Genomic DNA, 21,841 nt, shown 5'->3' with positions numbered 1-21,841 from the left:
TTTATTTGCAAATGGAAGAATGTGTTAGTTCCTCTTTCAAAATCGACATGGTCTGGCTTTTAAGTGCAGTGTATGCATGGATTTCTCTCTTATTATTGTTCGCACCTGCCATGGAAACATTTGACATATGACTCTGGCAGGTCCGCTAGATTTGGAGATTCGATTCGTGGCTCCTCCTGTCCACGTGTCCACATGTCCAAGAGTCCACGTGTCCAAGAGTCCATGGGCAAGACAACGAAACCTCAAATTGCTCCAGGTGGTGAGGCCAGCTTCTTGCACCATAGCCCACTGCCAGCGGTTTGTGAATGTGTTATAATGTGTGAATGAGAGGCAAAATGTAAAGTGCTTCGGATGAAAGCACTATATAAATGCAGCCCATTTACCTTACATCGTCTACAACAGAGGACAGAGTTACAAAACAAAATCAGTGTGGCAGCTATGAATGGGGAGAGATGCGATACATGGAAGGAACCAAATGGATATGTACTTAACTAGTACAAAAGTAAATGTTTTGATTTGGTCACTGGCAGGTTGTGAATGGTTTTTTTATAAGGGAAAGATGGACAGTTGTTGCACATGACCTCATGGTTTATTGATGGTCTACACACTCACTGAGACACTTAAGTCAAGAGAACTATTGACTCAAGTTGAATTGCCTCAGAATCTGATGAAAGTGAATACTTTTGAGAATTTTTCAAAAAAAATACAAAACTGTACCTTGTTACACTAGATTTTTGCAGTATTGACTGTGTATTATGAAACAGATTTAACACTCAGTTGCTCGTATTCATATCCAGACTCAGACTACACAAGTTTTAAAATCCTAACCGATTTTGAAATCGGGTTGCATCACTCACATAAGGGGCGACTTCACAGATGTTCTTCTCTCTAATCTGAAACATGCACACACACACGGTGCAACAACTTGCTTTAAAAAAAAAAAAAAAAGCAGAAGGCTAAACAAGTCTGGATGAAAAAAGTGGTTTTGGGAGACGCGGTTAACACGAGTTGTCTGTCAATTTTAATATCTTTCAACAGTAGTATGCTAGCTAAAGTTAGCCTTAAGAGCTAGAATTTTTACCGTTGCTTGGCAACACCGTCAGCAGCACCGTCAACTCCTTGTAGACTCGTCTCTGTCATTGGCTATTGTGGTTCTGTTCAGAAAGTAGTGACGTAATCATCCAGATTTTAAATTCTAAATATCAGACATGTTTGAAATTATCAGGGCGGCCCTGATGAGCATGCAAGCAGTTCAGGAGGTTTAAGATTGGATCTCACATTACCAGATAATCTGGTCCGAACATTGGTACCAACCAAGGTCCCAGACCACCTTTCTCCGTCGATTGTCAAGAGGGGTGAATCAGGGAATAAAACGACCCAAAACTCCTGTAGTCTGAGCCCAGCTTAAATCACAGCTGATGGAGGGTTGTAAATAAGCATTGATGTTTTACCCTCCATAATTTCTGTGCATTTTGTGCTTGTTTAGACTTGTGCTTTTGTTTTTGAAAGGGACCAAGAGAGAGAGAGTGTGTGTGTGTGTGGGAGTGTGTCAGTAATTTTTGGGATTAGAATCCAATTTGTTCTTGTCCTCGAGCCCACGGGCTGATGGGAAGTTCCTGTTGTCGAGCTAAGTACAATGATTGTTCAGAAGATGAAATGACATGTTGTCTGAACCTCCTGCTGATAGTGTCCTGAAAACACCCTCGTCCGTCTAACATTAAGCCCACTTTACAGGGATTTAGAGAGGAAAACAGATGATTTCCCCATTGCCCAATCTCCAATCTCATGTTAAATGTCATTCTCATGTTATTGTGCAGTAGCAGTGTTTAAAAGTTATGGAAATCATGCCATCTCTTCATTTAAAGTAAACACAAAATTAGGCAAAAGTAGAGGTGTGTGGTCTCTGGAGGTCACAAATTTTGTTCTGTGAGAGAGAGAATGAGGCTTTAGATTTGTGTGTGTGTGTGTGTGTGTGTGTGTGTGTTAGTAGAATTGATAGTTTGTGTTTCCAACCTTCATCCCGTCACTGTCATCATCGTTATAATCGCTGCTGCCATTGTCACCATTATTATCATTCTTATCGTCATCACAACTGCCAGCGACACCATCAACGTCATCATCATCATCAGCTGCCATTGTCATTACAATAATCTTCATCATTATTCTAGTGAACACTGGGATCACTATCAGCAACAGTCGCGCCATCATCATTCATCATTATTATAACCGCCGTCATCATCATCCTCACTCATCCTCCTTTCTCTGTGCCATTTGTTTTGCCACCTCCTTCTTCTTTGCTTTGTCCCTCCTTCCTCCCACCATGCTCCTATTCCCAGCTCACAAATCCCTTTATTAAATCAAATCCCTGGGCTCCTGGAAGCTGCAATACAACCAAGGAGCGGCTAAATCCCCGAAGGTCGCATAAGCTCTGTCCATCCCCGTTCGCTGCCTGCCTGCCTGCCTGCCTGTCTGATTGTTTGTTAATGTGTGTGTATTTGTGTGTTGGCTGCATGCTATCCATCTGAATTTCCCATGACACCTACATACTACTTAGCCAGAGGGAAATGTTGTGTGCATTTATGTTTGTGTGGGGAGAGGTTATAAGTAGCAGCCTATAACAGATTAAGGCTGCATGGTGCAACGCTTAGAGAAATGGGAGATACACAATCCTGCAACACTAAGATGCCAAATGCCTACCAGCCATTCTGAGTGCTGTGTGTGTGTGTGTGTGTGTGTGTATGTGTGTGTGTGTGTGTGTGTGTGTGTGTACCGGGTATTTCTCATGTTGTGGGGACATAAATCTGTTTACACTGTCATGTTGTGGGGATTCGCCTCCCTTGTGGGGACAAAAAGCAAGTCCCCTTAATGTAAATCATTCATTTTAGGCTGAAGACTTGGTTTCAGGTTAAGGTTAGTTTAGAGTTATGTTAAGGTTAAGGTAAGGGTTAGGGTTAGGCATGTGGTGGCTGGGTGAAGGTTAGGATAATTCTCCAGGAAATCGATGTGAGTCAATGTAATGTTCTCTGAAGTGATGGAAACACGACTGTGTGTGTGTGTGCAAGAGTACATCCTGTCACGAGTGTGAAACATAATGGTTTTAAGGTGCTCTATTTCACATTTGGCCCCCATTCCGCTTCGACACATCCACTTGCACTTTTTATGTATGCATCTTCCCAGTTTGTTTTCAACTCTCTCCATCTCTTTTTTTATCCTCCTATCTCTTTTTATACTCTTTCTTCCCCTCCTCCTTCCTTTCCTTCCTTCCTTTGCTTTTTATGTCCTCCTTTACTTTCTTTTCATCTTTTTTTTTTCCTTCAGCACTATAACCCCGGGGTGGTGATGGTGGGTGTCTTATTACTCTATCTTATAGACACCAGTAAGTCCAGCCACACACACGCATACACACACTGTCCTGAGGCCGGAAGGCTGGTTGTCTTTGATTGAGACTAATGGTGAAATTACACAGGCTGCTGTTCTAAACAATAGTCTTCACTCACACTTATCTAGGTCGATGGCACGAAAATGGGATGCTGGCTGGGGGTGTTTGGGATTGGTGGTCGGGGGTGCCAGTAGTTGCCGGAGGATGGGGGGGAGGGGTTGGGGCATGGCGCATGTTCCCTCCAAGTGCTGAGCAACTCAGAAATGAGGTCTTTTCTTTGTTGTTCTGATCTCCAGAAGGTGATAAATGTTTTTATATAACCACGTTTTGATTTTTGCATTTTGTTAAAAAGCCAAAAAGAAAAAAGTTTTAAAATTCTGCAGCTTTTAACAAATTCAAAGAGAAAAGATCATATCAGCTCTTCTCCTGCCTCTTTTTACCAGGCAGATTCTGAGTCGGTGTTAACATATTACTAATTACATTTAAAGCCCCTGAAAACGTCTTTTGATTTGATTCTTGATTTCTCAGTAACATCAAGGATGTCATTTCTACTGTGTTGTGTTTTCCTTCTGTCCCATCTCCATAATCCAGATAGGAGAAGAGAGGAGTTGATGAAAATTGTTGATGTTGGAACTGCTGAGTCTGTGTTTGAAGTCTTGCTATTATGCCCTGGATTTTGCATCTCAGGCTACATACAAATTGCCTTACCTTGTTGGTAGAGTTTTTTGGGGCTATGCAGCCTGAAAGGAAAACCTGCAGGCATTACTCAGAGCTGAAAAAATACTAACACCTTCTCTGCATGGTTTCCAGTTATTAAAGGATGAGTTAAAGAAGTCTAAAAGGAACATGTTTAATCTATATTTTTATTTACAGTTGATGTTCTCCTTAGAGACGCTAGAATCGAACATCAATCATAGATAAGGCAGTAAGGCTCAGTGCTTTTTTTCAGTGAAGGGTTGGATATAGAACATTATCTATCATAAAGTATCACGTCTCTATCTCGGATACTAAATGTGATTTCATTAAGGGTAGTGCATTAAAAATACAGATGTTTACAGGTTTCTAATTTATTTATTTATTTATTTTTACTCTGTTGTGTCACTTCTGAAACCAAACCTGCACCCTTATATAACAAAATAAATAAGTAACAGTCATAGTTAAAGTGTGGAGAAAGCTTAAAGGGCAGGTACATTATTTTTTGAGTTTTTGAGGTTTTTTTTATATCATTCTGTAGCTTCACATTAGTCTTCCATATGTATTTAAATTCGGAAATTCAAATTTTGGTCAAAGTATGTATGTTTTTTTTTTCCTACGTGACCTGAGCTAGCTTTCATGGGATGGCTCCTGGCTATATTGCTGGATTGCTGGATTGCTGGATTGCTGGATTGCTGGATTAAGCCTCAGGGTGACCTTAGATCCTCAGGCTCGGTTCCTCTGCCTGTTCCTGATTGAAGAGTAAAGGTGATCAAGCTTTTGCAGTCGGGGCCCCTCAGCTCCAGAACCCCCTGTCTGAGAATCTGAAACTTTTAAATGACTTCTCAAAACCATCCTTAAAAAAAGACCAAGAAAATGTTTGTGTGTGTAAATGCCTAAAAGAATGATCAGTTTTTATAGTTACCTGACCAGAACATCTTGTGGCTGTGCAAAATAACAATAACTGTTGTTGGAGCAAAGGAGGGATAGTGTGATTTTGTTATGGCACTGTTGAACCCAGTTCAGTGCTGCCGTACACCTGTGTGTGTGTGTGTGTGTGCGTGTGTGGTTTTGAGTTACAGTGCAGTGGTAGGGGATGTGATCCATCCCATGGATGCTCTCAAACATTTTTAGTTTCCTGCAAAGACTCAATTTCTATCTATCTCTCTCTCTCTTTCTCTCTCTCGGTTCTTGTTTTGCTGTCATGATTTCACATTGTTCGCTGCATGTTTGCTTACTGGCAGGGACACACACACTCACACACACACACACACACACACACTCACAGGCATGGTGTTTTGTGTATTTATTCCTGCTCTTCTCTCAGAGGAAGGAGTGCAGACAGGGAGGTGTGCGTGCTTGTGTGTGTGCAGTGGGTGGGCGATAGACACATGAAAAAGGGAGGAGAGACAGAGACAGAGAGAGAGAGAGAGAGAGAGAAGTGTCAGGGGAAAGAAAGCCTCATGAAGTGTGAAGAAGGCAAGAACAATGATGTGGTTTGTGGCTATGTTTTTCTACTGTGTGTGTGAGTGTGTGTGTGTGCGTGTGTTTGGGAGGCAGTTTTTTTTGTTCCTACATAGAAATGGAAGTCTTTCATTGTTTTGTTTTTTTCCCTCCTGTTTGAGTGCTTGTCTGACTTTCTGAACTCTTTGTCATAATAATAACCCCAATAATAAAAACAAATTCTTAAATTAGATGTGGAATAGATTACGTAGATTACAACTTGATCGTCATTTCACAGAGTAAATACATTCAAATTTAACATCTAACTAGAAAGTGCAAACCACAATAATACTAAAAATGTATTTATATAGCACTTTTCAAAACATATGTTACAAAGTGCATAAAACCAATATGGAGTACTGTATATACAGAATGAACCAATATTGTACTAGTGTTTTATTATTCCAGACAGCTTGATTTGCTTTTAACAAGTCCTCCAAATTAAACAATACGTTGTTTGTAACTATCCTTTAGAGCAACACATAGAAGAGTTTTCTGATGTTCCTATTGGCAGTGATCAGCAGGTTGACATAATTTGTCTGTGCCTTTCATAACTGTTACAAATCACTGTTAAGAAATAAATCATTTTTTTCAAGGTTTGGTTAGGTTTAGGCCCAAAAACAACTTGGTTAGGGACGCATCATAGATTAGGTTAAAATGACTACTATGTTAAGGTTACGGGACCTCTGTAGTCATGGTTACAATAATAATTACTTGGGTTGAGAGTAGGAAACAATCATAGTCATGGTTAAAAGAAACCATTGTTGAATGTCGGCTAGAAATGGGAAATGCACAGCAGCTCTTTGTGTCAAAGTTCAACATTTCGTTGACCCAAGCATTCGCCCTGACCTCCTCCCTCTGCGGACTTTGTCTCTCTATAATAACATCACTCGATTCCCTCCTCTACACTATATATGTAGAATCAAACATCAATCAAATAAGGCAGTAAAGCTCAGTGCTTTAAGGGTTGGATTACAACGTTATCTATCATAAAGTATCAGCTCTCTATCTAGGACGTTAATGTTATTTCACATAGGATTAGTGCATTAACAATACAGATGTGTACAGGTTTCTAATTTTTGGTACTCTTTTTTTTTAACTCCATCATGTGTGTGTTTTTCTCTGGAGGGCAGTCTCAAGTGCGACAATAGTGGGGGAAAACACATATGGGTAAGCAATACTTCACTATTTTGTATTTAGTGTATATTAAAGCAGTTCTTAAGGTTTGTTTGCCGCAGGTTACCTGGGCATAATGTTACTTTTTATTGCAATGGCTTTAAAAATATAGTCTTTACAAATTTTTGTCTGCACTTAAATGGCAAAAGAAATTTCTCAAGTTAACTTGGGTAAAGATGCATTTTGAATGGTTTGCCATTGACTCAACAACTGACTTCAGTCATTCTTTTCAAACTGAGCATGATGATGCAGAAAATAACATTCCTTGCAGCACTGAAGAGGGTTATGGCACAAAGCTAATAGTTTTCTGTAATAAAATAAAGACAGTAGTAAAGTAAGTCACAACAACTTCAAATGAGAGGAAGAAGTAACCGTCCATTCAGCATTCTCAAAATAGGATCCAGAAAGTCAGTCTGATCTTGTGATGTTTTGTGAAATGATTTTTTTAGAATTCAAATATGTATCGTTTTCCACTCAGTGAAATCTTAATTATCAGTGAATGGTTTTCTAATTTAACCACAAACAAAATATCTAAACTAAACCATTAAGCTTTTCATGTCACAGAAATGCTGTCAGATTGCTGTTATCACAAAATCCTGGCATGATGGAGGAGTCTTCACATTATTCATGTAATGTTTCAGCATTTATTTCACAACATTTTTGAGACTGTGTTGCAGAAGTGAGTGTCAGTGACAAGTATGTGTCAGTAAACAGCATATAGGATACCCAAAGCCTTTAAATATGGAGAAGCAGCACTCAGCTTTTATGCTCCACACATCTGGAACAAACTCCCAGAAAGCTTGAAGTCTGCTCCAACTCTCAGTTCTTTTTAATCAAGGCTGAAGACTTCTCTGTTTGCTGCTGCCTTTTACTAAATCAAATTTGATGCTTTTGATTAATATCTTACAGTGCACTGTAACTTTTATTCTCCTGTTTTATGCTTTATTCTATTTTAGCTAAATTAATTTTAAATCGTATTTAAATATCTTTTTATATTGTCTTGTGTTTCTTTTACATTTTGTCTTGATGCCTTTTATGTTTTATGTAAGGCACATTGAATTGCCTTGTTGAAATGAGCTGTACAAATAGACCTGCCTTGCCTTGCCTCAAAGGATCACAAATGGGAGAGAGATCTAACACTGGTGAGTCCACATTCTCTGAATGGAGCTCTAGTCAGTTTGGCTTTGACAGCGCTATCAGATACCAGATATCTGTTTGTGCAAATAGAATGAGTCTATAGCATTTCAGTGTTTGCTCTGGAGATTTAAGCCCATATGATGGGTGTATCATTACAAGAAATCTTGCTTTGGTGCAGCTTTAATGTAAGTGTATCTAACTGGGTCTTTATTCTCAGTGTCCAGAGCTGACAGGGCCACACTATTGTCACAACTGATTTTAAAATATATTAAAGTGCCTCCGGTGCCTCGCACACCACAGTGCTAAACACAGATATGCTGTACATCTCCCTGGGTAGATTGGATGGTGTAGTCTCTCTCTCTCGCTCTGTCTCTCTCCCTCTGTGTGTGTGTGTGTGTGTGTGTGTGTATGTGTATGTGTGTGTGTCTGTCTGCTTCTCTAGAGCTTAAAGTGCCTGTAAACCATCTTCAGTCTCAGTGGAATTGTAATGGGCTGTCAGTGGCTCAGTATCCCATGAGGTTTTGCTATTCATAATGTGTGTGTCTTATTTTTTCTCTTTGTGTGTGTGTGTGTATGTGTGTGTGTGTGTGAGAGAGAGAGAGAGAGAGAGAGAGGGAGCGGGAGAGAGAGAGAGATTGACAGAGAAAGAGAAAGCAAGAGAGGGAGATAGTGTAATGGTTTTCAGTGTTAAAGTATATTGGCCACTGTGCAGAATGATCCTAATTGACAGTGATGGCCATTTCTTAGGGGACTCAGAGCTAGGGACTCAGTGTATTTGTGTGTGAGTGTATGTGTACTATGGGCTGATTTGTATTTGTTTGCGCTTTGCACTGCCTCTATCATTTAAAGTTGTGATCGTACATAATGTCTATGTCATACTGAGTATATCCTTAATTTCAGAAACTGTTCAGAATATACTTAGGCACTTTAACTATACATCATTATCTATTGAGAGCTAGAGAACTGCTGGAAATGCTTAGACATACAGTGCTAAACTTGGCCAGTAAAGCACATACAGCTAATAATTGTATCTGTATCTGTATATAGTTTTAGTTTTCCTTGCTCTTTTTTTTCTTTTTTTCTTTTTTTTACTTTTCTCGTATTCTTTCCAGCCCAGCTGATCTGCCATGTAACCCAGGGCAGATGGTCTACCCCCCACCCACTCCCACCCCACCCCCCCACACACGCATACACACATATGCACAAACACACACACACACACACACACACACACACACACACACACACACACACACACACTTTTACTTCTACACTTGTGAGGACCTTGATTGCCATAATGCATTCTCTAACCACTGGCCCACAACTACAGGCCTAACACCAAGCCTTAAAGGCCCCGAAGATCTTTTTTTTTTAATCAGATTCTTACTTCAGTATGTGTGATGGGGTCTCACATGAACAAATAACACTTTGTCAAAGTTACAACAATTTGGGCTGTTTTGCATGAGTGATTTTCTGTATGTTGTGCTTTCGTCTGTGCCCTCCTCACGGGTTTAAAGTTGGCAGGGTTCCATCAGGTGATGTCACATTTTTATGTCTACAAATTAAAACAGTGTATTTTTGTACTATTTCCATTCAACTGTTTTGCAAAGTCTCTTACAGTAGCTTCAAATATCAATGTATTGCACATTTCTGGTCTTAGGATAATGAGGGCCATTTGAAAAGGAAGTAACATTTGATGTGGATAGTTGCAGTCAAAGTAACTTCTGAAATTAACTTTTAGCAATAGCTGCCTTGGCTGTCATTTCAGGGGAGTGAGACAACCAAACTCAATGCAAACATATTTGGACTGAAATATAGCAACAAGAAAGGAAGGATTACAACCAAGAGTGGCAGCTCATTTTGCTTGTAAGAACCAGATCTATTGATATGTGGATTGACAGCAACATATACCAATCTGTTCATGCTTAATCCTCACTTAAACAGTGGAAAGAACACCAACACCTCTAGAGTTAGCCTAAACCTAATTCTAACTTCAACCCAAACTAACTTTCCAAAAATCTCCTCCCTCTCAAACTGGTCCTCAGAAATATAGATGTACAAGCACACACACTAACACACAAACCAAGCCTCTTACCTGGTTTACTGGATCACACAGCTGTAGGATTATTTATCCAGACAGAGAGAGAGGAAAAAAAGAGAGCGACCTGAAGAGAGAAAATGAAAGTGAAAGAGAGAATGAAGGAAAGAGGGAAAGAATTGCAGTTAGAGAGAGATGAGTGAAAGTAGATTACAAACCACAGGAGGTAAAATGCTGTTTTCACACCAGTTCTTTCTGTTTTCATTAATTTGGTGGAGGTGAAATCAATGCAGTGTTTGTTGTCACCTGTGTAGTGCTTCCAGACTTGATCAGGGGAGTGCAGTTTACTCGTACGTGTCCCAGGACAAAATGAAAAAAAATAGAGTGGCATGATGGCTCAAGAAGTAGCACATCAAATGATCCTGGGTTTGAATCTTGTTCTTTGGAGCCCTGTATCATAAATGCATCAAGCTAAGAATATCACACAACTTGACCCACACAAAGTAAAACCTGACTCTGTTGAAAAAAAGATACAATTTAACATCGCTTGTTAGTAATTTAAGTTACATTTTTACTGAAACAAGTCCACATTTACCCACAAAATAGGTGCTGAATAAACAGTGACTCCTAATTACACCTACGAACAACCTACGTATCTGTTGGCAGATTCAAATCTGCCAATCTCTGTTACCATTCTCCTCCTCGCTCTCCTCTTCCTCCTCTCGGTCATGTAAGGGTGCCATCGCCCAGACAGCAACGATGTGCAACATAGCATAGAGGTTCACAAATCTACTGTACCATCAACACACGACCAGTCTTTCGTGGAGAGAAGTGTTGGCTGCTAAACTTTTTTAGCCAATGTCATTCTATATTTCATTTTGTCCTTATTTGTCACTGTGGCCTTGAATCTAGTAAACAAGTACATGATTTTACCCCAGTATTATCTCAACCAGGTTCTGCATATTCTCCTTTTCTGTTCTGTCTGTTGTCTGTTATCTGTCTTCTTTGACAGAGCATTATTAGTTGCTGACAATGGTCTGACATAACAAAGTCCCTGACAGAATGAAAACACCTGCATGAATTTTAGATGTTACTCCTATTGCAGAAGCTAATCAGAACTGTCACGATGTGATTTGAGGTGAGTTCTTAATTTGTGCTTAAGGGCTTAATGTCTATGCTTAATGTCTGCCTCAAAACAGTCACATCAATCAAAGCACACTCAACACCCCTACTTTTTACCAGGTAAGAAAATTCATCAAGGTTGAAGCTTGAAGACTTTGTTGACTGAACATTAGACTGCATTTTTATTATCCTTAGTGTGATGACTCTAAGCAGATAAAATGTTTCCATTGTATTGTATCACAGGTAGTTGAATTAGAAACATCCCATTAAAATGAGTTGATTGTGTTTCAGCACCATGGACAGTGACATTAAGTTGTTTTTAACAGTCATGCACATGTAGCTGTTTTGGGTTGACATTTGTAAAAAAAAAAAAAAAAAAAAGAGTGCATTTGTGTTATCAGTTGTAGAAAACAGGCAGTATTCTTGAACCCTGGCCTTTTCTGTGTTGAGTGTTTTTCAAAAGGCATGTAGCAGAGGGGAAGCTGAGACACTAATGGGATCATAGTTTGTATGAGATAGGCTGCATTCTCACTGTGTATAGAAAATGAATGGAAGAGTGATCATGGCCAAGTCATGGAAGAATGATCATGGCCAAGTTATGTTGTTCTAAATGCCAGAACCTGTGTTGTAAGGCAACCTATCACATGTTATAATAAATACTGTATATTCTACACCTGCTAAAAAAAGAAAATCAACATTAGCCTCATTTTATTTAATGATAATCTACAATTTAGAGCTGTATACATTTTTTTATAATTTTAATCTCTACCTCCACAACAGATAAATCCCCCTAATTTTAGCACTCAGATGATGCTGTCACTGTAAATAAAGTTGAAGGACAAACCCACACATCAACAAAGACTGCTGACGGACTTATGCATGAATTGTGCATTTAATATATCTCATAATATTAATAATTAGTAGCCAGTGAAGTAATTAGTTCCAGAATATTATGTGATTTACTCAATTGATAGTGCTGTCATACTGTTTATCTGTCATGTACTGCGGAGTAACACTGCAATATTTAAAGCTGCAATAATAAATATTAGTTATATTAACAAGGGATCAATTTACTATGTGTTTGTTAAAGGGATGCTCCTGTGACAAACGCACAAATCATGATCACCCAACTCTATACTTTTCCTTAGTTCTATGTAGCATTTCAGCTCTTTTTTTTTTCTTTTTTTTTGTGTTTTATGGTCCATAGTTTTACAGCTTTGGGTAGCTCTCACTGATCTCATCATTATTGTTTCCAGCTGCAGCAATGTCTGCCGACTTTTTCATGCCGGACAGGTAGTGTAGAGTGGATTTATCAAAGTTGGTGACTAGCTGGTGGATATATAGCTATCAAAGAGCCTGCTTTTTCCCTCAGGAGGTGGCAGAGACCAAGAGAGAGCTAAAAGAAGAATGAATATTTTACTTAAATTCGTCCGGTGGCCAGAAACATGACTCCACAGAAATGATTATGTAGCTATGCATCTGCTCAATGTGTAAATAGGCAACTGTTTGCTAACGCGTTCACCTTATGAACTTGATAAAGTGATACATCAACATTGTCTTTACAGCTTGTTGTGCTGCCCTCATGTGGCCAAAAACTCAATACACGCAGGTTTAACTGTCAATATTTGTTTACATGTGCAACATTACTAGTAAATACTGGCTGGTGTAACAAAACCAAAACAACCTAACTAACATTTATACTGTAAATTTTCACAAGCATGCTAAATAGCTAGCATGTAGCTTAACTAACAGAAACACTACCTGCTTATGCCATGTCATTCAGAGTCTCATGCATGACAAGAACAGGCACATAAACCAGGCCAAAAATTTTCAATGGAAAACATGTCACAATGCAGCATGGACACATGTCTTGACTGACAGGTGATCCCCGGGGAGTGCAGTGCAGAACTACAACAGCAATGAAAGCATAGCACAAAAGATGGAGACAAAGCAACATATGAATGAATGAATAAATTAATGAAAGAAAAAACATACAAATCAATACATTAAATTGAAAACAAAGCCAAAACAAAATATTAAAATAATATATAATCTATAATAATATAATCTGACTACAGTTTATACTATTACTATATAGACTTGTTTTCTGAACAAGCAAGCTGGATTTTCATTGAATAAGTTGTTGGCTTTGTATTTTAAGGTTCCCTGTTGAGTTTATGACCTCAAGTAGTACTATGGAGCAGTTTTATACGAAAGTGTCCCTGTTTTGTTTGTCTCAAAGTTGACACAGTTATGCCAATGGTTTCAGACTATTCATTTGATTTTCAGTTGGTTGTAATGTACCAAGAAATGCAGCAATGCACCAGCCGTGGCAGGGAAGAAGAAGACTGCTGCCTTGTAAAATTTAAAATACATAAAAAATGGGCTTTGCAAATGTTTTATGAGGAAGAAAGTGCATTCAACACATTCGTTAGGCTCCAAACATGTTCCACGCAAGTAGGCAAACACCTGTGCTTTGAGTGATGCAAGACAGACTTCACACGTTGCTGTGTTGTGGAGTGTGTCAGCTGAAATTTCTAAACACTACACAAGTGCAAGCTGCAGTCTGAGTGTTGCAATTGGGTCACTATAGCATGAGTTAACACAAGAAAGGTTTTGTTTGGGTACACTTCCACTCAAAGCAATCATGCTGATCAGTTGAAGCCCTAGCTGAACTTATTCATCTCTTCATTCAGACAGGAATTCTCCATGATCGATTCAAAGGTCACACATCAAATTTTTTTTTCTTTTCTTTTTTTTCTTCCATGCAGTCAGTACACGTTCCTCCACGGACACCTTATTTGTTTACTTCTGTGGTCATGGAAATGCTCTGATTAGCTTTAAATAACCTATATCACCTCTTTGGGCAACATGTGCTCTGTTGAGAAACACTCAATGTAAACATAACTTTTGTTCATTTACAAGAAAACTCCACAGGGCACCTTTTAAGTGTGTGACATTGTTGCAATCAGACATAAATATGGATGAACTAGTTTGAAATTGTGTCTGTGTACACCAGCTGCTGTAGCAGACTTTGCTTTGTGTGCACCTCAGAGTGTGTTGGAAGGTGCCAGCTGTGCCAGTGGTTACATTTCAGCACTTCAGCTTTATTTGCAGGTTGGAAAAAACTAAACCCTATCGTCCTTATGTAACCCACATGGATTATAGGGCTACAAAACCCATATATGTGATTTTGAGATGTAGTTACATTTTGTTCCCACAAGGGGACGCATATACATTGTGCGCCTGTTATGTTGAGGGAGCCACGTGCCTTCTTTGTTTTACCGCAGCACTTTCTGTTATGAACTTTTGATCCATGGAGGTTTTATGTTTGTCAAACTTTATTTGAGCCGAGAAAAGCGATGACGTCATCACAATGTAAAGTCTTTGGGCCGGGCGGGAGCTCGCGGGCGGGGCCAGCGGGGGAAACACTACTGCGCATATTCAGTGGGCCGGACAACGCGGAAGCGAGCGGTCCCATAGGACTGTATGGGTGCCATTTTTAGTCCGGTATCCAGCTCTTACAATACATTCTCTGTGTGAGCATGTAAACAACAGAGAAAGCGAGCATTTCCTGGTATGAAACACCGCAAAATAGTCATAAAATGTCTAATAAGTTGCTCTTTTAATAGAGGTCTAACTGTGAGCGAGAGGGACACAACTTCTATCAAGTTATTGATGTTGAGAAACTCCGGTGAGTTGCCATGTTGTCTGCTAGTCTGTTGTTGTTTACCACTGTGAAGGAAAGCTGCATTATACTTACTGTTGAGTCAAGATACTTTTCATAAAAACCAACCAGTGATTGTGAAAATGTGGGCTTATGTTTATTACATGCTTTGGTGCAACTGTATCATTGTATTTATAGTCTGAAAAGATCGCTTGCTGCTAATCGCTAATCGCTAGCTGCTAACGGCTAAGCTAATCGCTAAGCTAATCACTAGCTTTGGCTAATGGAGCTATTGACGCTGTTAAAACTGTAAAGGACCATTGCACTGTTTTCTAATATTGAAATCGTTATGTTTTAATGGGAATTGCGCACGTTAATGTTTTGAAATGCCATTAAATGGTAATCTAACCGATTTTGGTTGCTAGGTATACATGTTAAGTGAATCACAAAGGATAATTTACTTAATTTTCATGATTAAGTTACCAGTACATTAAAATGGTGCATGAAAATGTAACAATACAGCAAATACTTTAGGTAAATGTTAAAATATTAATTCTTTTGACATAAGAGATTCATAATAAGCAGTCTGTTACTTTAAGAATACTAATGTTGATGTGGTAGAGTTGTAAATAAATTATTGTTAAAGTTAAAAAGACATCTGTTTTAAAGAAATTCATGGTAAATTGTTCATGTTAAAATTACCAGTTGTTAAAATATGGTCATTTTAGTACAAGTTTATCCTTAATTGTTGGTTATATGATGTATGATATTCTGAGGGAGAAAAGAACTTAATGAGATCTCATCTTAGACACATAAAGAGAACTGAATAACTTATTATCCTGCATCCTGTAGGTTGGTTTTTTTGTGACCAGATAGAATCAAAGATGGCGAGCCCAGCCCGTGACCCTGCGGCCGGTTGGAGAAACGGTGTTGGCCAGACTGTAGGAACTGCCCACAGAGGACATCTGATTTAAAGTGATACCCATTTTCATTGGGTTACAGATAAGACACACACTAATTATCCTACCCGGGTAGTAGTGATAGTAGTGACATTTGGAACAGATACAACACAAAACAACTTGGAACTGAACTCTTGAGCTCCTTAATCATAAGGAGTTCCTATGGATTAAAGGGACATTCAGTAAACCAAAGAACGTTTCATTGGAGGTTTTCCACCTCCACAACGGACTATTTCTGTTTATTTTCTTATTTGATTTATTTTATTTTTTATTTTCCATTCTTTAAAACTTAAAGTCTTGTGTATTATTGTGTATGAGTCAAGGCAATAACTGGTCACTGTTCAACTGTACATTAATTCATTCCCTGAATTATTCAAGACAATTGCCCATCGGACCTAGTTAGATGTTAGTGTCTTACTACTACTATTGGTTAGCACTGAGGACGCTACACTTACATACACTTGAATATACACACCTTCATATACAGTCACACAAACAAGCCTGCAACACAACAACATACACACACACTCACACACTGAACAACTGGGTTCTGCTGTAATGACAGACACTCCTCGCCCACAGCGGATTGTCAGTCTCACGACTTGCCATTTCACATCACTCTGCAGGGATGAGAGGGACACAAACATGATATCGCTCCAAACCATACAGATGGAGAGGCAGACAGACCCACTGACATGGATGTAGATGATGTTTATAATAAAAAAAAAAAGTCTTATGATTTGAGTGATGTTGATGCTATGACACAGCACATCTATTCTAGACAGAGATTGTGGGAACAGAGACATGGATCCCTCTAGCCTCAGTGAGGATGTCAAAGCTGGAGGCAGGAGCTGGATGGTAGCATGCTGGAGATGGGAGTCAGCATCAGTAAGAAAGGATGCTGTATTTTGAGGGGGCTATACCACATCAGCACCACTCACATTGTAAATTCACAGCACATTCTTTCTGGGTGGCTTACGGCTACTAAATAAGCCCCCTTCTTCTCTGCCGGTTAGCCTAGGGTTAAGTGGGTTAAATTCTAAAATAGTCTTAACTTTGCAAGGTGGCTAATCTTGGATCACAGCAGGGTGAGCTAAGCTGAAGTGGACTTAAGTCTCAGTTATCCACTTTCGGATGTGCCAGGTTGACACAATAGTGGAGGTCTTTAATCTCTGTCAGCAGTGGATTGAACATTTTTTGAGAATGCAGTGCACTAAGAGGGCTTTTGAGATGTGTCTCTATGTTCAGGCAGCGAACAATGAAATCAAACACTCAGTCATTAGTTCAAACTCAGGTCTTAAATCAATACTGACTAATGAGTGTAAACAAAGATTCACCTTCAGGAATTGAAAACTGAGACTTTGATATATTGAATTTTAGCCTCAGTCATGCATATACTGCAGAGAGCACTTGCTCATAGTCTGCAGTACATTTTACATTACAGTTAATTGGATATATGTTGTAATATTGATCTTTCAGAACACACACTGAAACACAATACATGTAAAAATGAGGCTAAAGTGTAAAATGTTTTAAACATTCTAAAGGTTTTTGGTTGTTTTAAACATGTATTTGACTTTAGTGAATATCTATACACATAGGCAGGCCCACAATATCTTGGTCATTAAAAAATAATATTTGTTAAAAAAAAAAAATTGCTCTATCGCCATAAAACCAGCAGAGTAATATTATCAGAGCTGAAGTCCTTTGAGATAGACATTCAATTTTGAAACAACTCTGTGTTATCTGCATTTGCAGAATCTGCAAATTACTTTTAATAAGATTTATTTAGTAAGTTAAGATTAAGTGAGGGCTCCATGTATATAAATGAATGTTTAAAAATGAGAGAAAAGGCATTTTTCCACTTCCTGTTTTGTCTTTCTGCCATGTTGGCCTTGTGTCAAAAGTTGACATGTATTGGATTAATAGAATCTACTTAGGGACTTGGCAAATGTCAAATTGTAAAAGTGCATTTTCGTTGACTGAAACCAATACGTTTTGGACATCCATTTCAATCGACACTGGGTCTGAATGGTTTAAACAGTATATTGGTACTCAGAAATAGTCTTTTGTGCAGTTTAATATATATATATTGTATTTTTTATTGTATTTTTTTGACCCCATAAATTTACACTGCAAGCACATTATAAACCTATTAGAGGCTCAGATAAACTCCTTAGAATATAAACAGACAAACATGAAACATTTACAGCAATTTCAGTGTAATTTTATTAACTGTGCAGGCGCCTTAAAATATCCACTTGACAAAATTTTTGCGAGTTATATCTTGCTTTGATTATAATAAATCATTTTTGCGCCGATGATTAATGAGGATCAATTAAGCAAAGTGTTCTCAAGTATTTTGTGTGTGTTTGTTTGTCCGTAGACCGCAGGTTAGTATGTGGCTGGGTGAGATATTTTCTAGAGCCTTGAGTCATTTTAAAGTTGGGTGAAATGTTGGATGGCACACACTGACCCTGGTAACCTTGTATACCTTTGCTTCCTGGGTGATGTGCTCCCCTCAGACAGATATGGTCAACACATTGCCCCGGAGTCTCGGAGTGGGAGGTGATTAGGATGACCTACAAACACTGGATGTTGTTGCTGGAACATCAATGCACACACATACACACAGCAAGCACACCCTCAGATACATCAGAGTGCTGATTAACGTCAGTGTTGGGGTAATGAGAACAGGGCTTTGTAAAAATTAAATAAATTAAAATTATGACTCTAATTAGTGACATGGATTTGCTGTAAAAACACTGTGACGCTCAGGGAGAATTACATTGTCACATACCTTCACCCTGAAAAGAGAGAAAGGAAAAAAAAACTATGGGATAATGAGTTAGAACCACTTGTGACATACTCTGACCGCACAACTCGTCAGTTTAATGGGTGATTTAAAAAGTATCCTAAGTGTTCCATACATAGAAAGGTTACTTTAGGTAAGACTTTGGAAAGGAAGCTGTCAGTTTGTCAGTATCTGTTCCTCATAAGAAAGCAGATAATGTGTCTTCTTTTTACTCATACGATTTCAGCGACAATTTGGTGAGGTACAGGTTCCTGCTGACAGACCAGATTAAAGAATAGAAGCACATCACTTGAAAAAATGGTAAAAGGTTTGTAGCTGAAATATTTTTTGCACTAATTGACTGGATGGGACCCAACTTGCAGACTGGATTGAACAATTTCAAGACTGGAGGCTTCAACCATCACAATGACTTCAGACTAGTTGCAGCACAACTTTTTTTTTATTAAGATTTTTTTTTTTTTTTTTTTTTGCATTTTTGCCTTTACTGGATAGTGGGCAGTAGAGGCAGACAAGAAACAAGGGGAGAGAGAGATATGTATGACATGCAACAAAGGTCCCTGGCTGGAATCGGACCAGAGATTTTGCGCTTATGTGGCATGTGGAGTAATAACAGTGTGTTGATTGTAATGCATCAAGACCGAAAGTTTATCTTGTAAGCTTAAAGAGTCTTTTCACCCATATTACAAAGACACATACAGTATTTTCTCTCTTATGGCTTGATAGTATTAGCTTTGGTTTAATTTTGTAGCGATTGGCGCCTTTAAGCACACACGCCCTGCGTCACACACAGACCACCCTGTCAGCTCAGGGAATATCTATGCTGGCGTTTCAAACCAAAATGGCACACATCTACTCACCAGTGGAAGAGGCATAGTCCGTTTGGAGAGTGTTCATCGGTTAGCTTGCCAACCCCTGGCATCGAGTCAAAAAAGTCCATAATTCGTAGTTCACCATTCTACAGAACTGGATTATTCCTCAACTCCATCCTCTACGCCATGGACCCACCATCAACCCGCAAGGCTCCCAGGCTGACCACTCCCTGGTAACTCTGGAGTTGTTGGAGAAGAACTAAGCTTGTCTATGAGATGCAAGAGGTATCACTTGGGTTTATTTTCGTGGGCCAATTGTGATATTGAGTTTCAAACGGAGTATTTTTGTTTGCTTTCTGGGATCCCGAAGAGGAGTTTTTTTGTTGAGATAAGGACTCATTCATTGATAATTGAACTGTGGGTTTTGAATTGAGCAATGACTATATAATACACTGTGATGGACTTCAAATTCTTGATTGTTTTGTGTTTCTTGTTGTCGGCTGGTGCCTTTTGAAATATCTGGTTGTTAGTGACTGTTAAGGGGCCATGTACTGCAAACATGCGTTGTTTGTAGGGTTGACTGGTATTTAACTAAAGTATATCATCTTTGTCAGACTTACACTCTGACTAGCACCCGGCTCCTTGTCAAACAGATACATTTTGACCTTTGACATTTTTTGTTTGTGGTGCAAAAAGCACTGAAACATTACAAATTACATTAAACTCAAAAACAACTTTGTTTTCCAGAAACAGTACCCTTGTATTTATCAAACTTCTAAGAATTACACTTGAAGTCTCCCTTAACTCAAAAATATGTTACATATCTTAGATACAAATATATCTTACATACAAATATTCTTTGTATGTAAGGAGGAGGACCTTAAAGTCAATTCTAAATGTTACAGGAAGCCAGTGTAGAGCAGCTTAAACTGGACTAATGTGTTCTCTCCTCTTGATTCTGGTTAATAGCCAAGCTATTTGGTTTTGAATGAGCTGAAGTCTGTCAGGGGTTTTTTTGCGGGAGGCCAGTAAAAAGTGCATTACAGTAATCAATTTGCCTTGAAATGAAGGCATGAATCAGTTTCTCTGCATCTTTTTGATTTATGAATGGTCGTATTTTAGTTATGTTTTTAAGGTGGAAAAATGATGTTTTTGTCATCTTGTTAACATGCGACCTGAAGCTTAGATCTGAATCTAAGAGAAAACTAAGAGTCATAACCTCGGATTTAGTCCAGGGAGTTGATTTCCCCAGATTATTATACGGCATTTCTCTTTTTGTTTTGGGGCTGACTAGTAGGACTTCAGTTTTGTCCTCATTTAACTTTAAGAAATGATTGCTCATCCATTTATTTATTTGGTTCAGCGGATATGTACAGTTGTGTGTCATCGGCGTAACTATGGAAACATACATTGTGCTCTCTGATGATGTCAACAAGTGGTAGCATCCATAGTTAGAATAATAACGGATGTAGGCAGCAGTCAAGTGGAACCCCAAAGCAGTTGTTATGTTTACTGAAAATCAGATTTTAAGGGGTAGACCTACAAGCATGAGCAAACTGTGACATCACAACTAGTTTGGAAGCCAATACTGGTCCAATATTCAACTTACACAAGTGTGATGTAGAAACTTGAAGCTTCCAGTGCACATACACTGACACCTTACTTTTCAGTGAAGTAGCAGGGGTTTTTTTTGAAACTTTTAAAATGAGATGTATTTACATATTCATAGATTCTGGAATTGTTAATGAGGAAGAAGGATATGATGGCAATTTAAGGATTTTAAAAGGGTAATTATGCTTTTTTGTGGAAAAACCATATCAGACACACATTATTGTTCCAAGCAGAGTACTTGTATATGTCTTAATACATGTCTGGAGGGGATCTTTAAGAATACTGTAAAGAGTCAATGTGAGCGTGAAAAAGATCTTTGCAGGGTGTGAACAATAAAATACATCAAGCAACTTTACTCCTACTTACAGCCATGTGTCTGTCTCAATCTGATATTTCTATGATATATAAATGGGGATGAAATGAAGGATGGGTATGGGGAAACGATCTGAAATGGAAACAAATAAAACCAAACTAGAGCGTGTGGCAGAATTTTTATGTATTGTGTAAGTTGAATATTGGACCAGGATTGTCTTCCAAACTAGTTGTGAAACATGTCATTGCAATAACCAATGATGTTTTGAACAATAACCCCAAAAACATGTACCTGTATACGTATTGAACATCTAAACTGTTGAAACAAATGAATGTGTCATTTAGTGTGAACAAACTTGACGTGCAGGGCTGTCTTTTGATTTGAATAGTCCTGTCATCTAACTAACTAAGAATGATTAAAATAAATTCAAATTGGAAAGAAAATTGTGAAATAAATGTTGAGAATGAATACCTGCTATTTCTGAAGTGAAAAAGCAGGTGAGACAGTTTGATTTTACTTCACACGCACATCTAATTTTGCTGCCTAGGTGTGGGTTTGCACAATGAAAAACACTTTTATAAGTGACTGGAGGTTTTCTTCCCCCTCTTTCATTTACTTA

General features: G+C 38.6%; 1 long non-coding RNA gene across 1 annotated transcript; it reads left to right on the top strand.

Moving 5' to 3' along the window:
• Window positions 1-14,500: 14,500 nt before the first annotated feature.
• On the top strand, window positions 14,501-17,998 carry LOC122989634. The gene is made up of 3 exons (XR_006405129.1): window positions 14,501-14,625; window positions 14,681-14,742; window positions 15,568-17,998. It is a non-coding gene; the product is annotated as an uncharacterized LOC122989634 (long non-coding RNA).
• Window positions 17,999-21,841: the final 3,843 nt, after the last annotated feature.

This window comes from Thunnus albacares, chromosome 1 (genome assembly GCF_914725855.1).
Source record: "Thunnus albacares chromosome 1, fThuAlb1.1, whole genome shotgun sequence".
NCBI lineage: Eukaryota > Metazoa > Chordata > Actinopteri > Scombriformes > Scombridae > Thunnus > Thunnus albacares.
Note: the sequence above shows the minus strand (reverse complement) of the source record. Positions and strands in the feature narration are given on the sequence as shown.